Source organism: Cupressus sempervirens, chromosome 1 (genome assembly GCF_028749045.1).
Source record: "Cupressus sempervirens isolate cs-2001-9-10 chromosome 1, ASM2874904v1, whole genome shotgun sequence".
Classification (NCBI taxonomy): domain Eukaryota; kingdom Viridiplantae; phylum Streptophyta; class Pinopsida; order Cupressales; family Cupressaceae; genus Cupressus; species Cupressus sempervirens.
The window spans coordinates 174,073,918-174,086,710 of NC_143118.1; the positions used below are offsets into that span (position 1 = coordinate 174,073,918).

Below are 12,793 nucleotides of genomic sequence, written 5' to 3' on the forward strand. Positions count from 1 at the left end.
TTCTAATTTGGGAGGTCTTGGATTGAAGTCTAAATAATATAAAAATAATTAATTACAACACATAATAATAAATAATCTTGATTTCGGCCTCTAATCCGAAATAGAAAGAAAGACAATACCTACCCTAATATTTATCTAAGCATACACTTTTAGAGGTTTTGAATTAGATTATTAGTTTTTAAATAATTACTTTAGTAAAATAATAATTAATTAACTTATAGTTAACTAAAATATGAACTTTAAAATAATTATAAATTAATAAAGAGTACAAAGTTGTAAATATTTTTGATGGTGGCCTGTTCTTTAGAATTCTGTGATAGAGCATTATAACATTGCTTTTATTAAAAGGCTCGGTACCATCGATGGTAGAAAATAACATTAAAAACTCTAATTTACCTCTAATAAATACTGTTTTCTTTTGGTGGTTGTTGTTCACATAGTTAAGGGACGGCATACATATCAATTAACATTTTAACAGTACTACATATCAATTATCATTAGAATATCAATAGGAACAAAGCATGACTTTGAACTCTAGTTCGATGAAGAACTGAAGGTGATTATTTACTCCGAGCTCTAACAAACTGCTCCTTTCTTTGGTGGAAAAAATTACGTCTTCTAACAAAACCAACTAAAGAAGACGATAGTTTCAATACAATATGAGGGTTGGAGCATATTAGGTGCGTTTATCATATCAGATGGAGATGCTATTGGGTACCCCGCCAACTGTGAGACAACCCGATTTCAGTAAATTACTCGTTCTGGTATAGAGTACGTTATAAGGAACTTTTGTAGGCCCAGCCCTATTTTTATATTGTTCCCTTATCTTATTCTTGTCCCTTATAATTTCCTCGATCTTTGTCATGTTTCTTGAAAATTTCAAGAATGCTTCTTTGACACGTCGATCATCTACTCTGTCCTTAGTAGATCCCTGCAGCTGTCCCACGTATACCTCATATTCTGAATGCTTTGATAAAACTTCGAGTACACCCATGACAAGGGAGGCCTGTCTAGGACTAGACACTGTCTTGAGTAAAAAATCATCCGGGTTCTTAAGAAGTTCTTCATATTCTGGTGTTCCTTTTTCTGGAATCAAATGCCTACTCATGGTGGGTAAGTTGAGCACGTGTCCTCCATAGGAGTACTATGCAAAGTTGACTGCAGCGTGGTGAGCACATGCAATCCAGATGATAGTTGTCATTACTTGAACTACTTCTTATAAAGACTCCATCTTGTACCATCTAGATGGATCGTCTTTCAGGTCTCCATGTCCCACATTTACTATTTCATCCCACCAAACCTGCGACTCTTTGTCACTTTTAACCGAGGCACCGTCCTTGTAATATAGAGACAAGTAGTCTAAAACCCATCCTTTTAAGGAAAACCATATTTCAATGCCATCTGCAGCATATGGGTAATCCTCGATCACAAGCTGCAAGCCATTTGGAGCTTCTGAATCTTGGACTGCCATCCCCCTGCACAGTGTATGTTAAATGTATGGATCCATTTCATTAGCCCACTTAATTAGAATAGACAAATCAAAAACATGCAAGATTAACCTTAATCATCTTCTTAGCATCATCAACTTTGCCGTGGCTTTGATAGACCTTGAAATTTCTACACATTAAATAACAACCATTGATCAAATAGCAAAACTGAATTGCAGTGGGTCATGTATCACTTTCCTTTTAAGTGTTAGAAATAGTAAAAAAAAAACCATGTGAATAAAATCCACATCTTCTTGTGGACTAAGTCTTACAGCTCATGCAGCCATCCACTTGTCAAAAGCCTAGAATTTTCCTTTACTGGTTTTCTAGCTGGAATCCTCTATTTATAGACACTATGTAATTGGATTTCAGTGTGCAGCCAGATCAATGAAATAATTTTGTTATCCCCTGTCACCATGTTTCTTTTGCTTTTCTATTTTTCAATATGGTATCATAGCTGTTAGATTTTTGGGCTGTGCTGTTGGGTCCTATTGTTTATCATGCCAAGCGTTGTTGTGTCTTGATATTATCAAAGCAAGGTTTAGCCAAGTTCAGCTGGAGATTTATTTAGAAATTCAGCTAGAAATATTGCTAGAGGGTTTTGTTGAAGGAAATATATTGTTGGAAATGGTTTGTTTGCAGGGCTAATTTTTTTTTGAAGTAATATTTGGTTGCAGGGCTGTTATGCTGCTGGAATATTGCTAGATTTGTTTGAAGGCTGATTTTTTTGCTAACATGGGTTCTTCAAATGAAGTTTTGCCTATCTTTGATGGAAGTGGTTTTGCAAATTGGAAGATTGTAGTCAAGAATGCTCTAAGAGAAAAGGCTTTATGGAGGTTAGTAAATAAAGAAATTGGGGAACTTCACCAAACTGATAGAGAAAAGGAGTTGTGAAAATGCAAGTTGGAGCAAGCTAGAGAAGATATGTTGTTGTCAAATGAAAAGAAAGGCTAATCGTTGAAGTCAATGTTTGCAATATGAAGATCACAATAGTGATGGTTGTAGCAAGAGGTGTACTATCGATTGTACCCGACACTTCAAAAGTTTTTTACTATATTGATGAACCATGTATCTGAAAAATATTCCTAGAGAACTAGCGAGCACAGCGGCTGGGTACCCATGTGACTCGGTAGATGGATTATTTTTCATATTGACTCAATATTAGTATGCTAGAGAAAAGTTTAGAGTTGGTTTACCTATCATTGGATCAATGGTTTTGTGAAGTTTGAAGGGTTTGTGGTAATCCAAAACCACTTGTTTAAGTAAATCTATTGAATGGTTTGTGGTAAGCCAAAACCACTTATTTAGGTGAAAAACCTAAAAGTCTTGAAGGGTTTGTGGTAAACAAAAACCACTTGTTTGGGTGAAAGATCCTAAAGCATTTTTTCTGAAGAGTTTGTGGTAAACTAAAACCACTTGTTTGGGTGAAAGATCCTAAAGCATTTTTTTTCGAAGAGTTTGTGGTAAGCTAAAACCACTTAACAAGAAAAATGAAATTTTCATAGTGATTGTGATAGGGGAAACTAAAAATTTCTATGTTGTAAATGGGCACCTCACAAGGCTGAATGCCGGGACCTATCCTATCTATATTTTTTATTGTAATTTCTCCCATAAATTATCATTAGAGGTAGAAATTAAGGGAGGATGTTAGAAATAGTCAAAAAACCATGTGAATAAAATCCACATCTCCTTGTGGACTAAGTCTTACAGCTCATGCAACCATCCACTTGTCAAAAGCCTAGAATTTTCCTCTACTAGTTTTGTAGCTGGAATCCTCTATTTGTAGAGACTATGTAATTGGATTTCAGTGTGCAACCAGATCAATGAAATAATTGTGTTATCCACTGTCACCATGTTTCTTTTGCTTTTCTATTTTTTAATATTAAGTAGGCCATCTTCCAATCCCTGCTCATTAAATTTCCACTCTTTGTATGCTTTAGATGACATTTCCATACAATATCTGCTAGGAGTAAAGCCTTCTTCAATAACACCTGATGCATTTATCAAAGCCTGACGGACAGCCTGATTGATGTTCATGGTGCCGAGGTAATGGGGGATCCATAATTTGTAGACTGGGTGCATTTTTCTTAGTTGTTTGTGGGTTGCTATAATGAAGGGCTCGATGAGGCAATGCATTCTTAGCCTACAGTCGCTTAGGAAAGAAGAAAATTACCTAACCTTGCTCGCTACAAAAATATAGCAATCAATGCCTTGTACAAAAAGCAGTCGTAATTGTGAGCAGTATTAATTTCTGCAACTACCCACCGTCCAAAGTAATTGCACAACTGACAGTCCACTGTCTAGCCCACACTCTTAGCCATCCATAATAAATAGGAGACAATCACCAGCTCATTTAATTTCATATTTAATATTATAGCATGTGTAAAATGTTTGGGGTATTCTAGAGAGAGTTTTCAAAATTCTATAAATAGAGGTCTTATGTAATGTATTTCAGCAAAGGCAGTAAGGAAATAAAATCAATTTTATTTTTGTGTATTTTTTTATCTTTGTCTTCAAATAAGTATCAGAGCATGAAGAGCTAGGCTTGGGAAGAAAAGAATTATTTGTTGATATGCACAACTACTGTAGCAGTGAATGGAGCTTCTAATGTTTTCTTTATTGCAAATCATCAGCAGCTTCTAAAGTCAAAGATTAGTGGCTATGAAGATTGAGAGAAAAAAAAGATATCAGATAATGTTTCAAGAAGGTATGAGCTGATTTCATGAAGTGAAGTCTAATGAGCAAAAATTGTTAAAAGGGAAAAATAATATTTTATTGTTGTTTGTTTAAGTTATATGTCATTGGCTTAGACTTGTTTGGTGGATTTTCTTTTTAAAACAAAATTTAAAATTGTAAGGTGTAATTGTAACTGTGAGAATTAATATGGCTTCAAAAAGTAGTATAGGTCAACCACAAATTTCAATATTTTTTGGTAAAAATTATGAATTTCGAGCTATAAAAATAAAAACATTATTTTGTTCTCAAGACATATGGGATTTTATTGAACAGGGTTTTAATGAACCACAAGTTGAGTCTACATTAACACAAGATGAAAAAGATAAATTACAAGATAATAGGAAAAAGGATGCTAAAGCATTTTTTCTAATTCAACAATCTTTAGATGAATCAATTTTCCCTAACGTCCAGCTAAAAAGTCTAAAATTGTATAGGATATTTTAGAAACAGAATATCAAGCAACATCAAAAGTTGAGATTGCTAAATTGCAAACTTTAAGGTGTGATTTTGAAAAGTTGTGTATGAAGGATTCAAACTCAGTTGATCAATTTCTAAATTACGTAATGAATGTGGTTAATCAAATTAGATCACATGGTGATGATTTGATAGATCAAAAAGTTGTTGAAAAGATACTTTGTTGCTTGCCTAGAAAATTTGATGTCATTGTTGTTGCCATTGAAGAATCTAAGGATCTGATAGTACTGTCTATTGATGAGTTAATGGGTTCACTTTTATCTCATGAATCAAGAATAAATAGAAATAACAATTCTTCTTTGGAGAATGCTTTTAGATCACAAGTATCTTTTGGCAGAGGAAGAGAAAGAGGTAGAAGCATAGATGGATGCGAAAGTCCAAATCAATAAGAAAGAACAAATCAATCCATTCAAAGTTCGAATAGAGGACATGGTAAAGTTCATTCCAACACCCATCATCAAGGTTTGATAAATCTCAAATTCAGTGTCATTATTGTAAGAGATTTGGTCATATTGCAAGTGAATATAGAAAGAAACAAGACAAGATTGAAAAGAGTGGTGCTAATTACTCAGATGTATCTGATAACAATTTAGGAAGTTTATTTATAACTTGTAATGTTGCTCAAGAAAGTTCTAGTGATATATGGTTTCTAGATAGTAGATGTAGTAACCATATGACTGGAAATAAAAATTTGTTTGCTAGCTTGGATGATTTGGTAAAATCTGAAGTAAAGCTAGGAAATGATAGTGAAGTCTTTGTAATGGGAAAAGGTGTTATAAATGTCTCGACAAAAAATGGAGGAAAAAGATAGATTCCTGATGTGTATTTTGTGCATGGATTAAAACACAATCTCATGAGTGTTGGTCAACTAGTACAAAAGGGTTATAAAGTTTCTTTTGATAATGATGTTTGCATAATCTTGGATAGAAATCCTGATGGCAGGTTAATTGCAAGAGTCAACATGACACAAAATCGAATGTTCCCCCTCTAGATTCATTGCATTCAAAGAGGAAAAGAAGTTAGTTTTAAGATAGTATACTCAGATCAGTTGTGGCTATGACATTTGAGGTATGGTCATCTTCATTTTGATGCTTTGAGCTTGTTAGAAAAGAAAAATATGGTGAAAGGATTGCATTAGATATTGAAACCACCAAGTTCATGTGAATGTTGTATTTTGGCAAAACAACATAGAGAAAGCTTTGCAGTAGGAGGTTCATATAGAACAAGAGCACAATTGGAATTAGTTCACACTGATATATGTGGACTTATGCAAACTCCATCTTTAGGAGGAAGTATATATTTCCTAACATTTATTGATGATTTTAGTAGGAAGATTTGGATATGCTTTCTCAAACAAAAGAGTGAAGCTTTTGAAAAATTTAAGGAGTATAAAACTTTGGCTGAAAAAAAAAAGTGGACTCTACATCAAAGTATTACGATCTGATAGAGGTGGTGAATTCAGTTCTAATGAGTTTCTAGAATTTTGTAGATCTCATGGAATTAAGAAGCAGTTTACCACAAGGTACACACCACAACAAAATGGTGTAGTAGAGAGGAAGAACAAAATCATAATGGAAATGGCAAAGAGTATGTTGAAGGCCAAAAATCTATCCAGTGAGTTTTGGGCAGAAGCAGTAGCATGTGCTATATACATCTTGAACAAGAGTCCTACAAAGAGTATTAATAACACAATTCCACACGAAGCATGGAATAGAAAGAAACATAATGTATCTCATTTTAAGATTTTTTGAATATGTTGTTTATTCATTAGTGCCATCTGAATTGAGAAAGAAATTGGATGATAAAAGTGAAAAATGCATCTTTATTGGTTATAGTGAAGAATCAAAGGCTTATAGATTGTATAACCTTGTTTCAAAGAAATTAATCATTAGCAGGGATGTTAAATTTGAAGAAGAAGATTCATGGAATGAAAATGATAACAAACAAGTCATAAGAGGATCACCAATATTACAAAGTGATGATGAATTGAAGGAACAAAGGACTCAATCAACACCCAATACTCCACCAAGGAACTTTGTGCAAGGGGCCTCATCTCTAGGTTCAAATGTAAGTGATAAATCAGATTCTACATTCTCAACACCAAGTTACAAAGGTAAGAAGACAAGAAGGTTAAAAGAGATATATGATCAAGAAGAAGAGAATGTAGACATTTACTCAAATTTTGCTTTATTTTCTTGTGATCCATTGTATTTTGATGAAGCAATTAAAGAAGATAAATGGATCAAAGAAATGGATGAAGAAATTGACTCTATTGAAAGAAATAACACATGGGAATTAATGTATTTACCTAAAGGAAAAGAATGTATACGAGTCAAATGGGTCTACAAAACTAAATTTGATGCAAAAGGTGAAATTGTTAAGCATAAGGAAAGACTAGTTGATAAAGTTTTTTCACAACAATATGGAGTTGATTATAATGAAACATTTGCTCCAGTTGCTAGACTTGACACGGTTTGAACTATTTTAGCAATAGTTGCACAAAATGATTGGAAAGTGAATCAAATGGTTGTAAAATCAGCTTTTTTGAATGGTTTTCTTGATGAAGAGGTATATGTTAAACAACCACCTGGTTATGAGGTTTGTGGGCATGAAAACAAGGTATATAAACTAAATAAGGCACTTTATGGTTTGAAACAAGCTCCTAAGACTTGGTATAAGAGGATTGATTCATACATGATAAGTAATCAATTCAATAGAAGTAACAATTAGCCACATTGTATGTTAAGACTAATAAGGAAGGCCAGATTTTGATTGTATGTTTGTATGTTGATGACTTGATATTCATTGGAAATCTATCAATACACATGTTCAAGTCAAAAATGATGAAAGAATTTGAAATGACAAATTTGGGGTTGATGAGATATTTCTTAGGTATTGAAGTTATTCAATGTGACAAAGGTATCTTCATTTGTCAATCCAAGTATATAAAGGATGTTTTGAAGAGATTTAAAATGATGAATTGCAATCCAACATCAACTCTAGTTGCAATAGGAACAAAACTTAGCAAGGAAGAGGACTCAAATTTTGATCCAACTATGTTTAAAAGACTTGTTGGAAGTTTAATGTATATGATAGCTACAAGGCTAGACATCATGTATGGTGCCAGTTTGATCTCAAGGTTCATGGAGTCACCACAAAATTCTCACTGGCAAGTTGGAAAAAGAATATTAAGATATATTGCAGGAACAATAGGATATGGAATCCTATATTCCAAAACTAACAAATTTTGTTTGATTGGTTATACTAACAATGATTTTGTAGGTAGCATTGATGATAGGAAGAGCACTTCCAGATATATCTTTCACCTTGGATCATGAGCCCTATCATGGGCATCAAAGAAGCAACCTATAGTGACGATCTCATCAGCTGAAGCAGAATATGTAGCTGTCACTTCCACAACATGTCAAGTAGTATGGAAGGGTCGAATTTTGTTTGATCTTCACCATCATCAGGAGGAATCAACACCAATTCTTTATGATAACAAATGAGCAATAGCATTATCTAAAAATCATGTATTTCATAAGAGGAGCAAACATATTGATACAAGGTACCACTTCATCAGAGAATTGGTCAACAATGGAGAAATCTACCTCGAGTTTTGCAAATCTAAAGATCAATTGGAAAATATTTTCCCTAAGGCATTGCCAAAGAATAACTTTGAATATTTGTGGGAGAAATTGGGTATTACTGATGTAAAATTTGTTAATGACAAAAATTAAGGGGGAGTGTTGTTGGTATTAATTTTTGCAACCACCCACCGTCCAAAGTAATTGCACAGCAGATAGTCCACCGTCCAACCCACACTCTTAGCCATCCATAATAAATAGGAGACAATCAGCTGCTCCAGCCACAACTTAAGCCATCCATATTTAATTCCATATTTAATATTATAGCATGGGTAAAATGTTTGGTATATTCTAGAGAGAGTTCTCAAACCTCTATAAATAGAAGCCTTATGTAATGTATTTCAGCAAAGGCAGTAAGGAAATAAAATCAATTTTATTTTTGTGTATTTTTTTTATCTTTGCCTTCAGTAATCTTGTTTCGTTTTAACAAAGTCTAGATGGTAATAATGCTTCCCAATGGCTGACGAGCTAATGGTATCCTGCATCATTGACTTTCGTATGGGCTTTGGCAAGTTGCCACATCGCTCCTTCCTCTGTTATGTCCTTGCCCAGTATAAAGACCTTTCTTACAACTACATTATCATCAATGGGTGGGAGACACAACTCTATGGCCACTAGCTTTAGGGTTCTATCCTACATGAGAAAGTAAATTGTGTGGCTTGCATATGTTTTAACATCATCCGAAAGCTTATCGATATGGTCGACGTAGCGCATGTAAAAATCATAGTAGCCAACAACAAACAATCTTTACAATGCAATAGCCTATAATTTTCACATCAAATATCTATTACAGTTTAATAACCTCTATAAAACAAGGGCACTTTTAAATCGAGAAATTACTTGATCCGCTAAAAGGCTCTCAAGTTTCTCTTCTATGTGTTGGGTTGTGATAGCGCTCCTCTGGGGACCATATGTCTTTTCATCTAAAATAATGGATGGAGGAAATTTCTGTCACAAAGCAGTAAAATGTTTTCTATAATAAGAAAGAAGAGAGAAGAGACTAATTGAGCTAGATTAATGAGAATTTGTGCTACCTATAAACACTCAATCACAATTGGATTTACGCCTGCAAGTGCTTGACGTGAAAATTCCTCATCACTTCTCCATGCATGCTCGTAACTTTTGCACAAAATATACACTACAACATGAAGGGGGGTTTTAAGATATTATTGGAGACAATTTTTAAGTGAATTGTTGTAATTTGAGACAAAAAAAAGTTATGTATTGTCTTATGTATTGTCTTTAAGTGAGTATCTTAAAATATTATCATAAATTATTGTCTTATAAAGACAATAAAGAACAACACTATTATTGTCTCTTAGAGACAATCTTAATTTTGTCTTTATAGAAACTATTGTCTTTAATCTCATTTATTGTCTTTCTTAAGATGATTATATAGAAGATGGTATAAACTAATAAATTTAAAAAATCATATTATTTAATATAAATTAAAATATAATTCATTCATTCATGTTAAGGCATGATGGATTTGAACCACCATCCCCTACTTTTAATGTAGGTGCTCGTCCATTGAGCTAGCACCTTTTAAAATAAGGAAAATTAGAAGTTTATAGTTTTGCAGATATGGCCTACAAGAAGGGAACAAAACAAATTAATTCAATGAGTAGGAACATTGGTGGTGAGCTAGACCTGCATGTGGATAGAGAGTGCTAGGTTTGGCACATTCAAATCTCACACTCAAGGTTGCTCGCTCATCACACAAATGGTTGAACAAATTAGATGGGACTTAAAACTTTTTTAATTGTAAACTAGATAAAGCATGGTTTCAAATGTTGATTACAAGCTTTTGATAATTTAAAGAAGATTTGATTTCTAATTTAAAAAACTTTATGTTAGTCTAAAAATGGTTTTGACATTTGAGTGCCAACACACTTAACCACCTTTCACATTGAAGCCGAGTACACTGTGTATGTCAAGCCACAGCATGTGCCGAGTCAAAAAATTCATCAGGTGCCGAGTGATCTTCAGGAGCCGAGCAGTCTTCAAGTGCCGAGTAAGTACAAGTACCAAGCATTATTAAGGTGTCGAGTCTTAAAGAATGCCGAGCAAGATAGGAACATATACAGAAGCCGAGTTATAGTAGGTGTCGAGCATCAGGAAGCAATAACTGCCGAGTAACTCAGAATCAACATATGAGTTTGAGACTTCACAAACTCAGATGTAAACCATTTTTCTAGCCGACATAAGACAAATCTCGAAGGATCTAAGTGATAAGATCAAATCATTTATATTTCCTATGCAATCTTCATGCAGCCAATAAGAGAAATGGAGAAGGCATGCAACCAATAAGAGATGTGCAAGAAATAAGCCAAAAATTAGAGATTAAATATGGATCGTAGATCCATACCTAACCCTAAGTTTTTGAGTGTCTTTATAAGGAAGACGAAATCAGATTGAATATAGAGAGCATGGAAAGAGTGTATAAGGAAGTCTAATATCAGAGAGAAGAGAATCAGATCACAAAGGATCAAGATTAGAAAGAGCAGATCAAGTGCCTGTATTCAGCAATCAAAGGATTGTAAGCCATCAGGTTTATCATACCTAATACTCTTTAACCATTGTATTAGAAAGGAAATCCTATGATGATAGTTTAGCTTAGCCGCTATTTTATCGATCCTTTAACTAGGTGACTAAATCCTTTTACAGGGTGACACTTCATATAAAGTGTTGTAAATCCTTTAACCAGGTCACTATTGATACAGTGTAAACGCCTTTGACAGGGCAGGCCTTTAACAGGGAAAACCATCAGAAGTGGTTAAACATTATTACTGCAGTGATTGTGTAGGTATCATCCCCACCCCAGTTTTACCTTCTTATTTCTGGAGGGTTTCTGGGTTAACAAATCTTAAATGTTATGTGGTGATGCATACATGTTCATTTCAAAAATATGTTATTAAGGTTTTGAAATAGTTAAAAGTCTAGTTGTTCTGATTCACCCCCCCCCCCCCCCCCCCCCTCCCCTCTCAGAAGCATTCTTTCCAATAAGATAATCCAACAATTGGTACCAGAGTATAGTTTCTCTCAAAGAGAAGCCTAACAGCTTGGAGGAAAAGATCTAAGGATGGAATTTTTCAAACTTGGAAAGATCATTGAAAACCAGGTGATAGATGTGCATCTTGCTCTACAAAAGGTAGAGGAAGCAAGAGTGGAATTAAGAAAACCTTTAAAAAGAAGGAGATAGCCACAACTGAAAATGACATACACTACAAGGAAATTGATACCACACAAGTGTTTGCCAATGGAGACACTAAAGAATTTGATGCAGCAATAACAGAACTAATGGAGAAAAATGAAGCTCAAGCAAATGAGATAAGATCTCTCAAGATGGAACATGAATCACAGACCATAATGTTATGTGAAATCACTGAACAAAAGAAAAGAGCAGTTGAGGATAGAGTCATGATGGAAGATGAGAAAAGAAATCTTGCAAACAGACTGGAAGAAAAGAGTACTCCATTAACAAGGATCTCAAACATGCAGATGGATACACTTGCTCAAATGATGAACCTTCATCATGAACTTAATATGAAAGATATTGAGATCTCTACTCTGAGGATACAAAATGAACAATTACAAAATGAACTGAACAAAGAAAAGGAGATAGTAGAAAATCTCAACAAGTCAAGTGAAGCCATAAAGTACTTTAAACGGTTGCTGAAATGCCAAGATCAATGCATGATATGTCAGGACTTAGATACAACAGCACTGAAGTTGGTGAATCATCAAAGAGTGTTGAGAAAAGAAGTGACAAAGGTAAGGATTCTAAACCCACTTGTCATTACTGTAATAAAAAGGGACATACTGCTAATATTTGCAGGAGTAGAAGAATCAATCAGCCAAACACACATAAAAGCAAGAGTTACTATCACAAGTGCAAAATGCAAGGACATATGACACAAGATTGTAAATCCAAAACCCCAAGAACACAAAGATTTGATGGACATTGTCATAACTGCAAGAAATATGGACATAGGGCATTTGAATGCAGATCAAAGCCCATGAGGACATCAAATCAACCAGAAAAAAGGGAATGAAAGCCACTACCATTGGGATTATAACACCAGGTACAGTTGTCACTATTGTTAGGAATATGGACATACACCCCAAAATTGCATAAGAACACATTTCAAAGGAAACTATAAAAGATGGTTGAGCCAAATTACATGTTTTAGTTGTTTGAAAACTGGTCATACCAGCAAGAACTGTCCTACAAGGTCCAAAGCACCAAATATTGAAGCCAACAAAGGAAAAGAAAAGATTGATGTCATAAGATGACAAATGAATAAGACTTGGAAGAAGAGAGATGAGTACAATACATCAAGAAAAGAGATCACTTCACCTAACGGGTAAGTAATCACACTTCATCAAACTAAGCATAAGGGAGATATATGGGACTAATATACAAAGATATATCATACATCAGTCCCA

The 12,793-nt window shown here is 34.2% G+C and overlaps 1 pseudogene; it reads right to left on the reverse strand.

Annotated features, from left to right (window-relative positions):
• Window positions 1–694: 694 nt before the first annotated feature.
• LOC149576701 (linoleate 9S-lipoxygenase-like) overlaps window positions 695–12,793 on the reverse strand; it is a 41,409-nt pseudogene continuing 29,310 nt past the window's right edge.